This window comes from Notamacropus eugenii, chromosome 1 (assembly GCF_028372415.1).
Source record: "Notamacropus eugenii isolate mMacEug1 chromosome 1, mMacEug1.pri_v2, whole genome shotgun sequence".
NCBI lineage: Eukaryota > Metazoa > Chordata > Mammalia > Diprotodontia > Macropodidae > Notamacropus > Notamacropus eugenii.
In genome coordinates, this window is record NC_092872.1 from 329,358,087 (window position 1) to 329,375,617 (window position 17,531).

The window sequence follows — 17,531 nt, forward strand, 5'->3', positions numbered from 1 at the left end:
TCAAATGCTGCTCCCCAACTTCAGGGCTTTCAGCAGGGGTGGAGCTGCTATTCAGTGTGAGATTAAGTTCAGGTGCTCAGGTTGGGGCAGGGCCACCAATGGGGCTCAGTTCCCTCCACAGGTTTATGTGGAGACCTTCAACAATGGATCCAAGCTCCTGCCTGCTTTGGGAGCCCTTGTCTGCTGCCACCTCTGCTACTGCCTCCCAAGGGGGCCTGAGTCATGGGGACACCCTTCTCCCCTCTTGACTGGCTGAAAAGACCCTCTCACTGACTTTTGGTGCCTGTGGGTTGAGGGATGTGCACTGCTGCTGGAGATTCTGCCCCTGAAGCATGCTTGGATCTGCTCCCTTTGGTGCAGTGCAGCCAAGGCAGGGCTGGGCTCTGCTTTGGGTCTGGTGCTCGATGGACCTTTCGCATCAGTTTTTCAGGGCTTTCTGGAACAGAAATCTCCTCCACTCCATTGTTCTGTGGCTTCTGCTGCTCCAGAATTTGTTGGGAGTTCTTTACAGGTATTTTATGGGCTGTGGGTTAGGGGTTAGCATATGTGTGTCTTTCTACTCTGCCATCTTGGCTCCTCCCAAATTTGACTTTCAGACACAAGAATCAAGAGAAGCATGAAAAAGTGAACATGAAAGAGAAATCATAAGGGACTTATTAAAGTTGAACTGTTTACATTCCTATGCAGAAAATAATATTTGTAACTCTTGAGATTTTTCTCAGTGTTAATATAGTTGGACGGATTATATACATATGCACAGAGGGCACAGGATGAGTTGAATGTCAAGGAAGGATACCTAAAAAATAAAATTAAGATGTGAGAGACACTTTTGAGGAAGGACAGGGTCAAAGCAGAGAATAAATAAATGAAGGGGCAGTATAGGATGGAGGGAAATATAGTTAGTCTTTCACACCATGACTGTTATGTAATTGCTTTGAATAACCACACATGTCACTTGTATCAAATTGCCTTTCTTCTCAATTGAGGTTGAGTGGGGGTGGAGGGAGTGAGAGGATTTTAAAACTCAAAGTTTTAAAAACAGATGTTAAAAAATGTTTTTACATGCAACTGGTAAGTAAGACTTACAAGCAATAGGGTATAGAAATCTAATAGAGTGTAAGGGGATAATAGAAGTGAGGGTGAAAGAAGGGAGGACAGATTGAGGAAGGGGTAATGGCAATGCATGCCATCTTCTGGTGAGGGAGAGGAGAGTTGGGGAGAAAATTTGAAACTCAAAATCTTGTGGAAGTGAATGTTGAAGACTAAAATTCAATTAATAGATAGAATTTTAATAAAAGAAGAATCAGAACAAAAGGGAAATATCACAAGAAAGAAATAAAAACCCCAAAAGTGAAAACAATATGATTCAATCTGCTTTCAATTCTTTCTGTGGATGTAGATAACATTTTCCATCATGAGTCTTTCAGAATTGGCTTGGATTTTTCTATTGCTGAGAATAACTAAGTCCATCAAAGCTGGTCATTGCACAGTGTTGCTGTTACTGTGTATGGTGTTCTCCTGGTTCTGTTCACTTCACTCAGCATCAGTTTGTCAGCAAGTTTCAAAATCAACTTGCTCATCATTTCTCATGGAACAATAGTATTACTTTATGATTTTAAAGGGGGCAGAGCCAAGATGGTGGAGTGAAGCCAGGAATGAACCTGAGCCCTATCACAAATTCCTTCAGATACTTCTAAAAAGAATCTGACAAATTTTATAGTGGCAGAATCCAGTAGGAGACTGTGGCGGTTTTCCAACTCAGGGCAGACCAGAAATTTGACAGGAAGGATCTATTACATTGGGTCAGGGGAGCATGGAGCACAAAGAACACAGGCTGCACCAGCACAGACTCTGCCATAGTAGAGCAGGAAAGGTCTTAGGTGAAATGAAGCAGAAGGGGTAGTGTGGTTTCTCAAACATCTGCACAGGATGGGAGTCTAGCAGGACTGAGTGAGAGAGAAACATAGGGATCCCCAATAACAGCAGCAGTCACTCCTGAGACTATTGAGATTATCGGCCCACAGTTTAAAAGTTTGAAAGTCACCTACTTAAATTTCCAGGAGCCAAGATAGTGGAGTAAACTGTAAGTACTCTCTCCTTCTCCTCGTTGACTTTGAAAAACCCAGAGAATATTTCCCCAGGAAAAGATCCTGGAGTAGTGGAATTAGCAGAAGGGGAACAGTAATCCCTCAGCTCAGGAGGCTAGGGAGACCAATGAGAAGAATACCTGTTGCTGTGGCCAAAGGGACCAGTGCATGGCCAGAGGTATCCAAGCAAACCTCACTTCAGTGAACCAGGAGGAGATCCTGAGCCCCAGGAGACAGGAGCCCATAAGCACCAACACCAGGACCTCAAGCATGTCTTAGCATAGTCAAGGGAATTGGATAAACACCAGCGCAGACAGGGGATCACCAGCAGTTAAGCCTAAGTGTGCTCTAGCTCAGCCCTAGGAGAGGAAGAGAACTCCCACAGTCAGACCACCCCTCCCCCACACCTCAGAAATCCAGAAAGACTTCACCTGGCCTCAGCTTTGGTACACATCAGCCAGCTTAGCACCAGGTAAGCTGCATTATTATATAGCTTCTACCTGAAAGAATCAGAGTCCACAACACACCAAGACAGTTACCAGACCTCAAGTTTTCAGCACGAGAAATGTGGGAGAAAGCCCCTTGTACCCCAGAAGCTCTTTTGGTGATGACCAAGAACTGAAAATGGAGGTAATGCCCATCAACTGGGGAGTGACTGAATAAGGTGTGGTATATGAATGTAATGAAATATTATTGTGCTGTAAGAAATGACCAACAGGCAGGCTTTAGAAAAACCTGGAAAGACTTATATGAACTGATGCTGAGTGAAATGAGCAGAATAAGGAGAACATTTTACACAGTATCACCTACAGTGTGTGAGGGCTGTTTATGATAGACTTAGCCCTTCAGAGCAATGCAAGGACCTAAAACATTTCTAAAGGACTCTTGATGCAAAATGCCATCCACATCCAGATAAAGAACTATGGAATCAGAACACAGAATGAAGCAGACTATTTTCTCTTTTGTTTTGTTTTGTTTTGTTGGTTTTTTTCTCGTGGTTTCTCCCATTCATTTTAATTCTTCTATGTAATGACTCAAGTGAAAATATATTTAATAAGAATGTATGTGTAGAACATATACAAGATTTTATGCCATCTTCCAGGGGGAGAGGGAGAAAATTTAAAATATATGCAAGTGACTATTGAAAACTGAAAATAAATAAAGAAAAAATAAAAAATAGCATTTACATTTTTTTAAAAATAGTATTATCTTACATTCATATATCACACCTTGTTCAGTGATTCCCCAATTGATGGCCATGCCTTCTATTTCCAATTCTTTGCCACCACCAAAAGAACTGCTATAAATAATGTTGTATATATGTGTCCTTTCACCCTTTTTATGATCTCTTTGGGATATAGATCTAGTAGTGATATTGCTGGATAAAAGGGTATACAAATTTTATATCCCTTTGAACAAAGTTCCAAATTACTCTCCAGAATGGTTGGATAAGTTCACAACTCCACCAACAATGAATTAGTATTCCAACTTTCCCACATCTTCTCTAACATTTATCATTTTCCTTTTCAGTCATGTTAGCCAATCTGATAGCTGTGGTGAGGTATCTTAGAGTTGTTTTGATTTGCATCTGTCTAATCAAAAGTGATTAAGAGCATTTTTATATGGCTATAGATCACTTTAATTTCTTCATCTGAAAACCACTTGTTCAAATTTTTGGCCATTTATCAACTGGGAATGACTTGCTTTCTCATAATTCGACTATAAAAATTTCTCCCAGTTGTCTGCTTTCCTTCTAAACTTGGTTGCATTCACAATTTAATGTAATCAAAATTATCCATTTTGCATTTTATAACATTTTCTTTCTCTTGTTTGTTCATAAATTCTTCCCTTCTCCATAGATCTTACAGGGATACTATTCCTTGCTCTCCTAATTTGTTAGTGGTATGACCCTTTATGTCTAAATCATGTACCCCAGTATGATCTTATCTTAGTGGACAGTGTGAGATGTTAGTCTATGCTTAGTTTGTGCCATACTATTTTCTAGTGTTCCCCAGAAGTTTTTGTCAAATAGTGAGTTTTTATCACATAAGCTGGAGTCTGAAGGTTTATAAAAAAGTAGATTACCATAAACATTAACTACTGTGTCTTGTGTAATTAATCTTTTCCACTAATCCACAAATTTATTTCTTAGCCAGTACTAGATGGTTTTGGTGGTTGATGATTTATAATATAGTTTTAGATCTGCTATAACTAGGCCACATTCCTTTGCACTTTTTTAAAATTAATTCTCTTGATATTATGGACCTTTTGTTCTTCTAGAAGAATTCTATTATTTTTTTCTAGAGCTATAAAATGTTTTTTGGTAGTTTGATTGGTACATCACTGAAGAAGAAAATTAATTTAGGTAGAATTATTATTTTTATTATATTACCTCAGCCTACCAATAAGCAAATGATATTTTCCAATTATTTAGATCTGACTCTATTGGTGTGAAAAGTGTTTTGTAGTGTTCATACTATTCCTCAGTTTTTCTTGGCAGGTAGACTCCAAAATATTTTATATTTTTATAACTATTTTAAATAGAATTTCTCTTCCTATCTCATGTTGCTTGGTATAGAAATGCTGATGATATATGTGAGGGGGTTGTTTTATATTCCGCAACTTTGCTAAAGTTGTTAATTATTTCAAATAGTTTTTTAGTTGATTCCCTGAGATTCTCTAAATATACCATCACATCTACTGCAAAGAGGGATAATTTTGTTTCTTCACTGACTATTCTAAATCCTTCTATTTCTTTTTCTTCTCAATGCTAAACTTACATTTCTAGTAAAATATTACATAACGATGGTGATACCCCTAATCTTATTGGGAAAGCTTCTCTAACTTATCCCAATTATATACTATGCTTGTTGATGGTTTTAGATAGATACTACTTATAATTTCAAGGAAAACTCCCTTTATTCCTATACTCTTTAGTGTTCCTTATTAGGGATATGTGCTATATATTGCCAAAAATTTTTCTGAATCTACTGAGATAATTATATGATTTCTGTTAGTTTTGTTGTTCATATGGTCAATTATACTGATAGTTTTCCTAACATTGAACCAGCCCTGAATTCCTGGTATAAATCCTACCTGGTAATAGTATATTATCCTCATGATAAATTGCTGTAATCTCTTTGCTAATGTTTTATTAAAAAAAATTTTTGCATCTATATTCATTAGGAAAATTCATCTATAACTTTCTTTCTCTGTTTTGGCTGTTACAAGTTTAGGTATCAGCACCATATTCACATAGTAAAAAGAATTCTGGTAGAACTCTACCTATTTTTTCAAATAGCTTTTATCGTATTTGAATTAATTGTTGCAGTTCTCAATTTTTTTTTTTTACATCTGTAACATTTCTCAATTTAGAATTTTTCTTATTGCTTGCCATATGTTCTCATATTTCTCATTTCTTCTAATTTAATGCTGACTGATGGCCCAGGTGGAACAAGTAGATGGCAAACAGATTTGGAAATGATTCTCAGACTAGTAACAACTTCTTTTCTGTCTCTTAATGATGCTGTCAACTGCTTGCCATATCAAATTATGAGAAATCATTATTAGAGATAGATTTTCTAAGGAATGATTTGGAACATTGTTTGCAAATTGATAACATTGGATATTTGGGGTGGTTTAGTGAGATAACTATAGAGCATCCAATTTGAAATGTTCAAAAAGCAGATGGTGAGACAAGGATTATCTCAGGAGAGAAACTAACTTTGATAATTAGCAGCTTCTTGTTTATCCTTCCTTCTTTAAGAGGATGATAGCAACAGGAAGATGGTACTATAATTGGCAAGTGAATTAAATTTAAGAGGAGGGCTGTGCAAAATCATCAACCTCACTTTCTCATCTAGTAATCTGGGCTCACTGGCAAGATATAGCTCAGCATAACTAGAGATGGCCCTGGATGCAGTGGAAGACCTTAGCCTTTTTCCCTTGAATCAACTACTTATATGATAACTGAAATCTTGGGAGTTGATCAGAAGACATTCCAAGCCCTCCAATACTTTAAGTTAGAAGCTCGTAAATCTTCTGTTATCCTGACTGTGGCTCCACAATGCTTGAATTGTTTCTTTCTGACTGCTTGCAGTATTTTCTCCTTGACCTGAGAACTCTGGAATTTTGTTGCCCTCCCTTCTCATACACCTCTCCCCTCTCTCACCCCCTCTCCTCTGTTTTCTTATAGGGCAAAATAGATTTCTATACCTCATTGCCTCTATGCCTCATTTCGCAGTTGCATATAAAAACAATTTTTAACTTTCATTTTTAAAACTTTGAATTTCAAGTTCTCTCCCTTCCTTCCTCCCAACCCACCCTCAGTGAGAAGGTATGCCATTTGATATAGGTTATACATGTATAGTCATGCAAAACACTCCATAACAGTCAGGATGTGAAAGACTAACTATATTTCCCTCCATACTATTCTGCCTCCATTTATTCTATTCTCTCTTTTGACCCTGACCTTCCTCAAAAGGATTTACTTCTAGTTATCCCCTCCTTACATTTGCACTCCCTTCTATCATCCCCCATCCCCTATCTATCTCTTTCCCCCCTACTTTCCTGTAGTGTAAGATAGATTTTCATATCAAATTGTGTGTGCATGTTATTCCCCCCTTAAGCCAAATCTGATGAGAGTAAGGTTCACTCTTTCCCTCTGACTTCCTCCCTCTTCTCCTCCATTGAAAGTTTTTTCTTGCCTCTCACATAAGTGAGAGATAATTTACCCCATTCTATTTCTCTCTTTCTCCTTCTCTCAATATACTTCTCTTTCACCCCTTGAATTCATTTTTTAAAATATCTTCCCCCCACAATCAGCTTACCCCTATGCCTTCAGTCTCTCTATATAAATATATATGTACATATGTGTATATACATGTATTTATATGTGTATGTGTGTATACATAATACCTCTATCTACCCTAATGTTGAGACAAGTCTCGAGTTACAAATATTATCTTTCCATGTAGGAATGTAAACAGTTTAACTTTAGTAAGTCCCTTATGATTTGTCTTTCCTGTTTGCCTTTTCATGCTTCTCTTGATTCTTGTGTTTGAAAGTCAAATTTTCTATTTAGTTCTGGTCTTTTCATCAAGTATGCTTGAAAGTCCCCTATTTATCTGGGCTTGAGGGGAGAGCTCTAGTAAGTTTCTGTTTCTATACCACCATCTTGGCTCTACCCTACCACTCAATTTGTTTTCCAAGGCATTCGTCTCACTGGGTTTTTGGACTTCTTCTGCCATTTAACCTACTCTGCTTTTTAAAATTTTATTTTCTTAAGTATTCTTAGTGTCTTCTTTACCAAGCTATTGACTCTTTTCTCTTGATTTTCTTCCATCACTCTCATTTCTTTTCCCAATTTTTCCTCTACTTCTCTTACTTGATTTTCAAAAAAAATTTTGAGCTCTTCCATGGCCTGAAATCAATTCATTGTGTTCTTAGAGACTTTGGATATAGCAATTTTGACTTTGTTGTCTTCTTCTGAGTGTGTGTTTTGATCTTCCTTGTCACACTAGTAGCTTTCTATAGTCTGAGTTTTTCCCATTGTTGCTCATTTTCTCATCCTATTACTTGACTTTTAACTGTTTGTTAAAGTAGGGCTCTGCTTTCAGCGTGGAGGGCATACTGTTCCTAGCTTCAGGGGTTTTGTGCAGCTATTTTCAGAGATACTCCTAGGGACCTGTAATTTTTCAGTTCTTCCAAGGTGGTATGATCTAAGGAGAGGTTATTACTTGTCTCCTTTCCTATGTCCTGGTCTGTCAGCGACCATAAGCACTATTTTCTGCCCTGAAACTTTGAGAAGTCCTTCACTGTGACCACATGCTTCACTATGCTAATGCTCCTCCTCACCCTAGGACTGTCACCCAGGACTGAAACCCAGGTCTGAGTATGGACAAAGCAACAAAGTCCTGCCTCAGCACTAGCTAAAAAGATTCCTTTAATCTCCTTCTGACCAGTTATTCAATACCATTACCATCTGTGGACAGAGAGCTCCCAAAGCTGGTGCCACTGCCATTGCTGATTCATTCACTTCCTATTCCTGCTTCCGATTTTCTGTGGCCCAGGCTGTTGCATTGCCTTTGCTAGAGCGTTCTCCTCTCTTTCCCTGGTGCAAAAGACCTTTCCTGTCAATCTTCCAACTTGTTTCACTCCATCTTTTTTATGGGCGCTCCTGCTCTAGAACTCTTTTTTAAAATTTATTTATTTAACTTTTAACATTCATTTTCACAAAATTTTGGGTTCCAAATTTTCTCCCCATTTGTCCCCTCCCCCACCCCAAAACACTGAGCATTCTAATTGCCCCTATCACCAATCTGCCCTCTCTTCTATCATCCCTCCCTTCCCTTGTCCCCATCTTCTCTTTTGTCTTGTAGGACCAGATAACTTTCTATACCCCATTATCTGCATTTCTTATTTCCTAGTATCAAGAACAGTACTCGACAGTTGTTCCTAAAACTTTGAGTTTCAACTTCTCTTCATCCTTTCCTTCCCTACCTATTCCCTTTGGGAAGGCAAGCAATTCAGCATAGGCCATATCTGTGTAGTTTTGCAAATGACTTCCATAATAGTCATGTTGTGTAAGACTAACTACATTTCCCTCCATCCTATCCTGCCCCCCATTGCTTCTATTCTCTCTTTTGATCCTGTCCCTCCCCAAGAATGTTGACTTCAAATTGCTCCCTCCTCCCATTGCCATCTCTTCCATCATCCCCCCCCACCCTGCTTATCCCCTTCTCCCCCACTTTCCTGTATTGTAAGATAGATTTTCATATCAAAAGAAGTGTGCATTTTATTCCTTCCTTTAGTCGAATGTGATGAGAGTAAACTTCATGTTTTTCTCTCACCTCCCCTCTTTTTCCCTCCACTGAAAAGTCTTTTGCTTGCCTCTTTTATGAGAGATAATTTACCCCATTCCATTTCTCCCTTTCTCCTCCCAATATATTTCTCTCACACTTAATTTCATTTTTTTAAGATATGATCCCATCCTATTCAATTCACCCTGTGCTCTCTGTCTGTGTGTGTGTGTGTGTGTGTGTGTGTGTGTGTATGTAATCCCACCAACTACCCAGATACTGAAAAGTTTCAAGAGTTACAAATATTGTCTTTCCATGTAGGAATGTAAACAGTTCAACTTTAGTAAGTCCCTTATGGCTTCTCTTTGCTGTTTACCTTTTCGTGCTTCTCTTCATTCTTGTGTTTGACAGTCAAATTCTCTCTTCAGCTCTGGTCTTTTCATCAAGAATGTTTGAAAGTCCTGGATTTCATTGAAAGACCGTTTTTCCCCTGAAGTATTATATCCCAAGGGAGCCTGAATCATGGGGACACCCCTCTCCCCTCTTGACTGGCTGCAAAGACCCTCTCACTGACCTTTGGCACCTGTGGGTGGAGAGATGTGCGCTGCTGCTGGAGATTCTGCCCCTGAATCCTGCTGGGATCTGCTCCCCTTGGTGCAGTGAGGCCAAGGCAGGGCTGGGCTCTGCTCTGGGTCCAGTGCGTGATGGACCTTTCGTGTCAGTTTTTCAGGTCTCTGGAACAGAAATCTCCTGCACTCCATTGTTCTGTGGCTTCTGCTGCTCCAGAATTTGTTTGGAGTTCTTCTTTACAGGTATTTTATGGGCTGTGGGTTAGGAGCTAGCATATGTGTATCTTTCTACTCCGCCATCTTGGCTCCTCCCTCCTAGAACTTTTTTAGAGTCATCCTTTAAAGGTATTTGGAGGGGTTTGGGGGAGAACTCAGAGGAGTCCCTGCTTTTACTCCATCATCATGACTCAGCCTTTAATTAATATTTTCATTCTCATTTAATTAATATTTGCTTGCTTTCACTTCTCATTTACTCACCTGACATTGCTTTCTCCAAGCTTACCAGTGTTCTCTTCCTTTTTGGCCTCTTTCATTCAACACTGTTGACCATTCATGCTTCCTGGATCCTCTCTCTTCTCTGGGTTTTTGTGACATTGTTATATCTTTTCTTTATGGTCACATCTTGGTCTCCTCAGTGGGATTATCATCCTTTTCTTGCCCTCTGTTTGAGTCTACCCTTGGCCTTTGCATTGTGTCTTTTTAACTCCTTACTATATGATCTCTCTTTGTGATCTTATCAGTTGCCACAGATTTAATGATCACTTCTACATTGATAATTCCCAGATCTACATATCAAGCCTGAATTTCTTTCCTGAACAATGATTCTGCTTTATCATCAACTGCTTCTTGTATATTTTCTACTTGATGTATCTTAAACAAAACTCATTTTATTCTTCTATGTTTCTCACCAATCTTCTCTTTATAATATCCTTATTTCTGCTGAAGTTACCACCATTCTTCTTATAAGCCTCAGAATAATCTTCAAATCTTCAATCTTCCTCAACACCCACATCTAATCATTAGTCAAAACTTATCAGTTCTCTCACCACAAAATGTCTCTTATCTATACTCTTCTCTCCACCCACATGGCCATCACTCTTTTTCAGGCCTTAACCACCTAAAAAAGTATTCTAATTGATTTCCCTCGCCCCATTTCTCACTTCCCTATCCCATACTCCCTGTACCTACCATATTAATATTCTTAATAAAACTTATATCTGACCATTTTACTCCCTTTTCTCCTCAAAATTTCTGGTGGCTCCTATTTGTATAATGTTTTCCAATCAGGAGTGAAGGAAAGAAGAATTTGTTAGGTGCCTATTATGTCCCAGGAACTGTGCTCAGTTCTTTACAGATATTATCTCGTTTGATCCTCATAGTAACCTTAGGAGGTAGGTGCTAAGGTTCCCAGCCACTTTTTCAGGCTCATTGAACATTATTTTCCTTTGTACATTCTGTATCCCAAGAATCTCACCTTTGCCTGGTTCTTTCCCATGCCCTAACTATCCTAATCTCAATTATTTTGTATTTAATATATATTTTATATTTACAAATCTGTGCACATATTGATGTCTAATGAAAAAAAATCTCCCGTAGGACAGGAAATGTTCCATTTTCATGTTTGTTTCCAATATCAATATCAATAATAATCATCAGTAATAATTACAGTAATAATCAACATTAATACACAGCTGACTTACTGAAATTGTAGTATGTGAAGAAAATAACAGAAACAGTGAGATGAAGAGAAAAACTCCCCACAAAACCCAGAAATGGTTAGATATACAGGTTGTAAGGTTATGACCCTTTCAGGTCTTGAGTAACCTATTTGTATATGAAAGGGTCAAAGATGGAGGAAGGGAGATTTCTATCTCTTTCCCTCTATCAGGATGGCATCTTTCAGCAGAAATACATGGAAATGCCCAGGAGAATGGGATCTAATTTTGGCACTGAGGCAAGTCATTAAGACGATAAGGGAAACCAGTTTGTGGAGCTGGTGACTCATTTAGGAGATGGCAATCTCATAGCCAAGACTTCTGCTCCTCATAGAATCTTAGATATTATTCTTTTCAAAAGTATGTAGCAGTAATGTTTCGCTGAGCCCCAAGCCGCAAACAGCAGTGACTACAGCCAATATTTGAAGCAGCATCCACCAACGCAGCTCTGGTGGCATGGTGCAATGTAAAGAGCTCTAGGCCTGGATACTAGAAGACCTGAGGTCAAATCTGGCCTCAGACACATCCTAGTTGTGTGACCCTGGACAAGTAATTTAACTTCTGTCTGCCTCAGTTTCCTCAAATATAAAATGAGTATAATACCAGGATGTTGTAATGATCTAATGAGATAATAAATATAAAGTGCCTGGCACATAATAATCACGCTGTAAGTGTTGGCTGTTAGTATTATGTGAAGGAATTTCCACTAACCATCAGGATCATGTCAAGACTGTGGGATCAAGACCAGGGGAGCTGTTCACAGACAGGGGGAGCCCTGAAGTCCCAGAGTATCCTCCTCTCTCATGCCTTGGCTGCCTGTGTTGCCTATGCACATATCTCTCTAACTTTCTTTTCATCCTCTCTTCCTTACACCTTTGGGTATAGATGGAAGATTACAGCCCAGGTTTATGGGGGAAATATTTTGTTGCTAAAATTTTTACTACACCATTTTAGTAAAATCTTTTGCTTTACATTAATTTTGTCCTCTGGTTTAGTACAGTCATGACAAACACAATACCTGGGGCCTGGGATCCAAAGTTGTGGGAGTTTGGACACACAGGTTAATTTGAATTTGAATTATCATCCTTGATGAGAATTAATATGTAAATAAAAGTTATGGATAATTTCCCACACACACACACCTAACCCATGCATTTTTTAAAAAGTATCATGATTAATGCTAGCATATACATAATTATATTATATATAATTATATATTATATATGTTATATTAATAATAATTATATTATTTATAATTATAATTATATTATATTAATAATATGTTAATATGTTATATATATAACATGTTATATACATGTATATAATATGTTTTATATATATATATAAAATGTTAGCATTCACATTCAAAAACTATGCCTTGTGTTATATTTTTCTTCTTCAGACTGGTTCTCCCAAACTCTCTAAGACTGAAAATGGCCATTCAGAAGTCCATCTCTATTGTTCATTGCCCTAAAGGTTTTAATCTGCTTTATTTCCGACTTGCCTGGTTTGCCCCTCCTTGGGCAACTTAGTGACCCTCTGCCTCGCAGAGCTTATATTGGTGCTAGCTTTACGTTTGTTACTACTTGTGTATTTTTGTAATTCAATTTTTTTCTTTGTGAATTTAGATATTATAATGAAAGAAGGTAGCCTAGCAATATCAGCTCTCAAATCATATTACAAAGAAGCAATCATCAAAATAATCTGGTAATGACTAAGAAATAGATAAGTGAATCACTGGAACAAATTAGGTACATAATACATAGTAGTAAATGACAATAATAATATAGGGTTTGATAAACTCCAAAATCTAAACTTTAGGGACAAGAGCTCAATGTTTGATAAAAATTGCCGAGAAAACTGGAAAGCAAGCTGACAGAAACTAGGTACAGGCCAACATCTCACATCATATACCAAGATAAAGTAAAATGGGACCATGTTTTAGACATAAAGGGTGATACACAAGCAAATTAGGGAAGCCTGGAACATTTTACCTGTCAGATCTAGGGAAAAGGGAAGAATTCTTTATCAAGCAAAAGATACAGAGTATTATGGGATATAAAATGGATAACTTTGATTACATTAAATTTTATAAGTTTTGTACAAATAAAACCAAAGCACCCAAATTAGAAGGAAAGCAGAAAACTGAGGAAGACGATTTTAAGCAAATTTCTCTCATAAACACCTTATTTTTCAAATAGAGAACTGAGTCAAATTTGTAAAAATACAAGTCATCCTCCAAATGATAACAGGTCAAAGGATACAAGCAGCCACTTTTCAGGAGAAATCAAAGCTGTCTATAGTCACATAAAATGCTCTAAATCACTATTGATTAGAGAAATTCAAATTAAAACAACTCTGAGGTATCTCCTCACACCTATCAGATTGGTTAAAATGACTGAAAAGGAAAATGACAGATGTTTGAGGGGATATGCTATCCTACTCCAGAAAATGAAATGATAGTCTGAATGCAGATCCAAGCGTACTTTTTCAGAAAGCTTTCTTTATATTTCTTATTTTTGTTTTGGTTTTTATCTGTGTTTTCTTTTTCAATGTGGCTAATGTGAAAATATGTTTAGCATGATATATAATCAATATCAAATAGCTTGCTTTGTCAAGGAAGAGTGGGGGAAAGGAAATATAGATAGAAATGGAAGCCCAAAATGTTTTAAAAAGTGAATATTAAACAGTTATTTGTAATTGGAAAAAATAAAATATAAAAATTATAAAAAATAATTTAGATGCCACAATATTTGGAACATATGTAATTTATGATGACATTGTTTCTTTGTCTATGGTATCTTTAAGCGTGACATACCTTCACTCAAAGTTTTTCACATTGTGGATTTAAATTAATTTCTACTTATGCCTTATCTGATGGCATAATTACAACTCTCGATTTTTTTAGAATTGACTAACACATAGAAAATTTTTATCTTCTCAGATTCATTCTGTATCCGTCTTCAGATGTTTCTTATATGCAGTAAATTGTTGAATTTTATTTTTTTGTCCATTTTGCCAGTATCTACTGCCTTCCTTAATAATTTGTTTTCATAATTTCTCCATTTGTTTCCTGTGGATTCTTGCCCTTTTAAGACTTTTTAGACAATACTTTGCCTTTCCCAACATTTTTGAGTATGCTAATTTTTGGTTTTGTTTTTTTAAACAAGTTTTTGAAAATAATTTTTTTAAGATATTCTGTTTCTGACAACACTATAGTATCTTATGTATCTGTGTCCCTGCCTTCCCCAAGAATAGTCCCATATGACAAATAGTATATTTTTAGAGAGGCAAAAAATAAAGTGAACACAGTTGATTGATTTGTTGAGAAAATCCAAAAACATATGCAATGTGTAACACCCATAGACCTCCCATCTTCACAATAGGCAATCTGTTTGGTAAGACTTTGTTTAAAATTTTGTTCATTATTGATATCAGATTATAGTTTTCATTCTGTATTTTATCTTTCCCTGATTTAGATATTAAGACTTTGTCTCATAAAAGAATACAGATAAGACTTTCTCAATTTTTGAGAATAATTTGTGAATTATTGGTATTAACTGTTCTTCAAAAATATAATAGAATTATCCTGTGAATCCATCAGGTCCCACATGTTTTTTTTTTCTTTAGTAGTTCCTTTGCAGTTAAATCTATTCCTTTTCTGAGATTATGTTATTTAAGTTCTCTATCTTGTTTTCTAATAGATTAAGTAGCTTATATTTTGGAAAGTATTCCTCTATTTCTTTTGTATTCTCGGTTTTATTAGCATATAACTGTGCATAATACGTTCTGATTGTTCTTTTAATTTCTTCTGGTTTTATGGAAATTACATCTAGCTCATTTGCTATTTTATTGATTTATTTTACTGTCTTCTTTTTATTCTGATTAGCTAATGGTTAATTAATTTAATTAGCCTTTTCAAAGAACTAGCTTTTACTTTTTTATCATTTCTATTGGTTGTTTAATTTCCAATTTTTTATTTCCCCTCTAATTTAAATATTTTTCTTTTCTCTTTAAGTTTGTTTATTTGCCGACTTTCTAATTTTTTTTAAAAAAAATTCATTCATTAAAAAAGTTCATTCAACTTCTCTTTTTCTATTTTGTTAAAAAATGATTGTAAGGATATGATTTCCCCTTTGAGGATTGTTTTGTCTTCATCCCAGAAATTTTGATATAGTTTCATCATTATCATTTTCTTTTACATGTTAATTAATTATTTTTGTGATTTGTTCTTTACCCCTCTCATTACCTAAGATTTCATTGTTAAGGCCTCATTTGGGTCTGTTTCTTTTGTTTGTGATCCATGAACCAATTTCAATTCTTATTATATTTTGTCTTTAAAGGATGCATTGACTATTTCTGTCTTTTTACATTTACTTACAATAACTCTGTGATCTAATACAAGGTCATTTAAAAAATTTAATAGTATTTATTTTTTCCCAACAATTACATGTCCATACAAATTTTAAAATTCTTTTTTACAAGACTTTGAATTCCAAATTTTTCTCTCTCCAACTCTCCCCTCTGCTCTTCCTAAAATGGTAAGAGATTTTATATAGGTTACACATATACTATCACACAAACATTTTCCTACATTAATCACGGTTATGAAAGAAGAAACAAATCAAAAGAAAAAAATCATGAAAAAGAAAAAAGTGAGTGAAAAAAGTATACGTAGATCTGCATTCAGAGTCCATCAGTTCTTTATCTGGATGTGGATAGCACTTTCCTTCACGAGTTCTTCACACTTGTCTTGTATCATTATGCTACTGAGGAGAGCTGAGTCATTCATAGTTGATCATTACACAATACTGCTGATAGTGCATATAATGTTTTCTTTGTTCTGCTCATTTCATTTACATCAGATTGTATAAGTCTTTCCAGGTTTTTCTGAAATCTATCTATTCATCATTTCTTATCGCACAATTAGTATTCCATTGCATTCATATATTCCAGCTTGTTCAGCCATTCCCTAACTGGTGGTCATCCCCACAATTTCCAATATTTTTTGAATATGGAGATCCTTTTCCCTTTTCTTATGATCTCTTTGAGCTAGCAACCTAATAGTGGTATTGCTGGATTAAATGGTATGCACAATTTAGTTTTCCTTTGGGCACAGTTCCAAGTTGCCCTCCAGAATGGTTGGATCAGTTCACAACTCTGTCAACAATGCATTAGTGTCCCAGTTTTCCCACATCTCTTCCAACATTTATCATTTGCCTTTTTTTGTCATATTAGCCAATCTCACAAATGTGAGGAGGAACCGCAGAGTTGTTTTAATGTGCATTTCTCTACACAAAATAATTTAGAAGGGCAGGTAAGTGATTCAGTGAATAGAGACCCAGCCCTGGAGTCAGGAGGACCTGAGTTCAGACTGCACGTACTAGCTGTGTGACCATGGGCAAGTCATTTAATCTGATTACCCTGCAAAAGAATAAAAACAAAGTGATTTACAGCACTTCTTCGTATGCCTAGAGATAGCTTTGATAAATTCATTTGAGAATTCCCTGTTTATATCCTGTGACCATTTATCAACTGGGTTATGGCTTGTATTCTTACAAATTTTGCTCATTTCACTATATATTTGAGAAAGGAGGCCCTTATCAGAGACACTTGCTGTAAAGATTGTTGTCCATATTTCTGCTTTTCTTCTACTCTTGGTTGTATTGGTTTTGTTTGTGCAAAAGCTTCTTAATTTAATATAATCAAAATTATCTACTTTATAGTTATAATGCTATCTGTCTCTTGTTGGGTTACTAATTCTTCCCTTCTCTAAATCTTATTCCTTGTTCTTCTAATTTTCTAAGTATCATCCTTTATGTATAATGTACCCATTTTGACTTTATCTTGATATAATGTGATATGTCGGTCTATATCTAGTTTATGTCCAATTATTTTCCAGTTTTCCCAGTAGTTTTTGTCAAATAGTGAGTTCTTATGCCATAGGCAGTGATCTTTGAGTTTATCAAATACTTGGTTCCTATGTGCACCTCCTCTATTCCTCTGATCCACCGCTGTATTTCTTAGCCAGTACCAAATAGTTTTAATGATTAATGCTTTATAGTATAGTTTCAGAGCTGGTGTTGCCAATCCACCTTCCTTTGTATTTTTCCAATAATTTCCTTAATATTCTTGACCTTTTGTTCTTCCAGATGAATTTCTGTTATTATTTTTTTGCTAGCTCTATAAAATAATTTTTGGTAGATTGATTGGTATGGCACTGAATACATAAATAGACTTACCTAGAATTGTTATTTTCATGGCCATTTTTTTAAAGTTCCATTTGATGGAGAGAAAAATGTATATTATTTTACTCTTCCATTTAGAAAGTGCCATAATCCTTTTAATTCTCCAGAAATT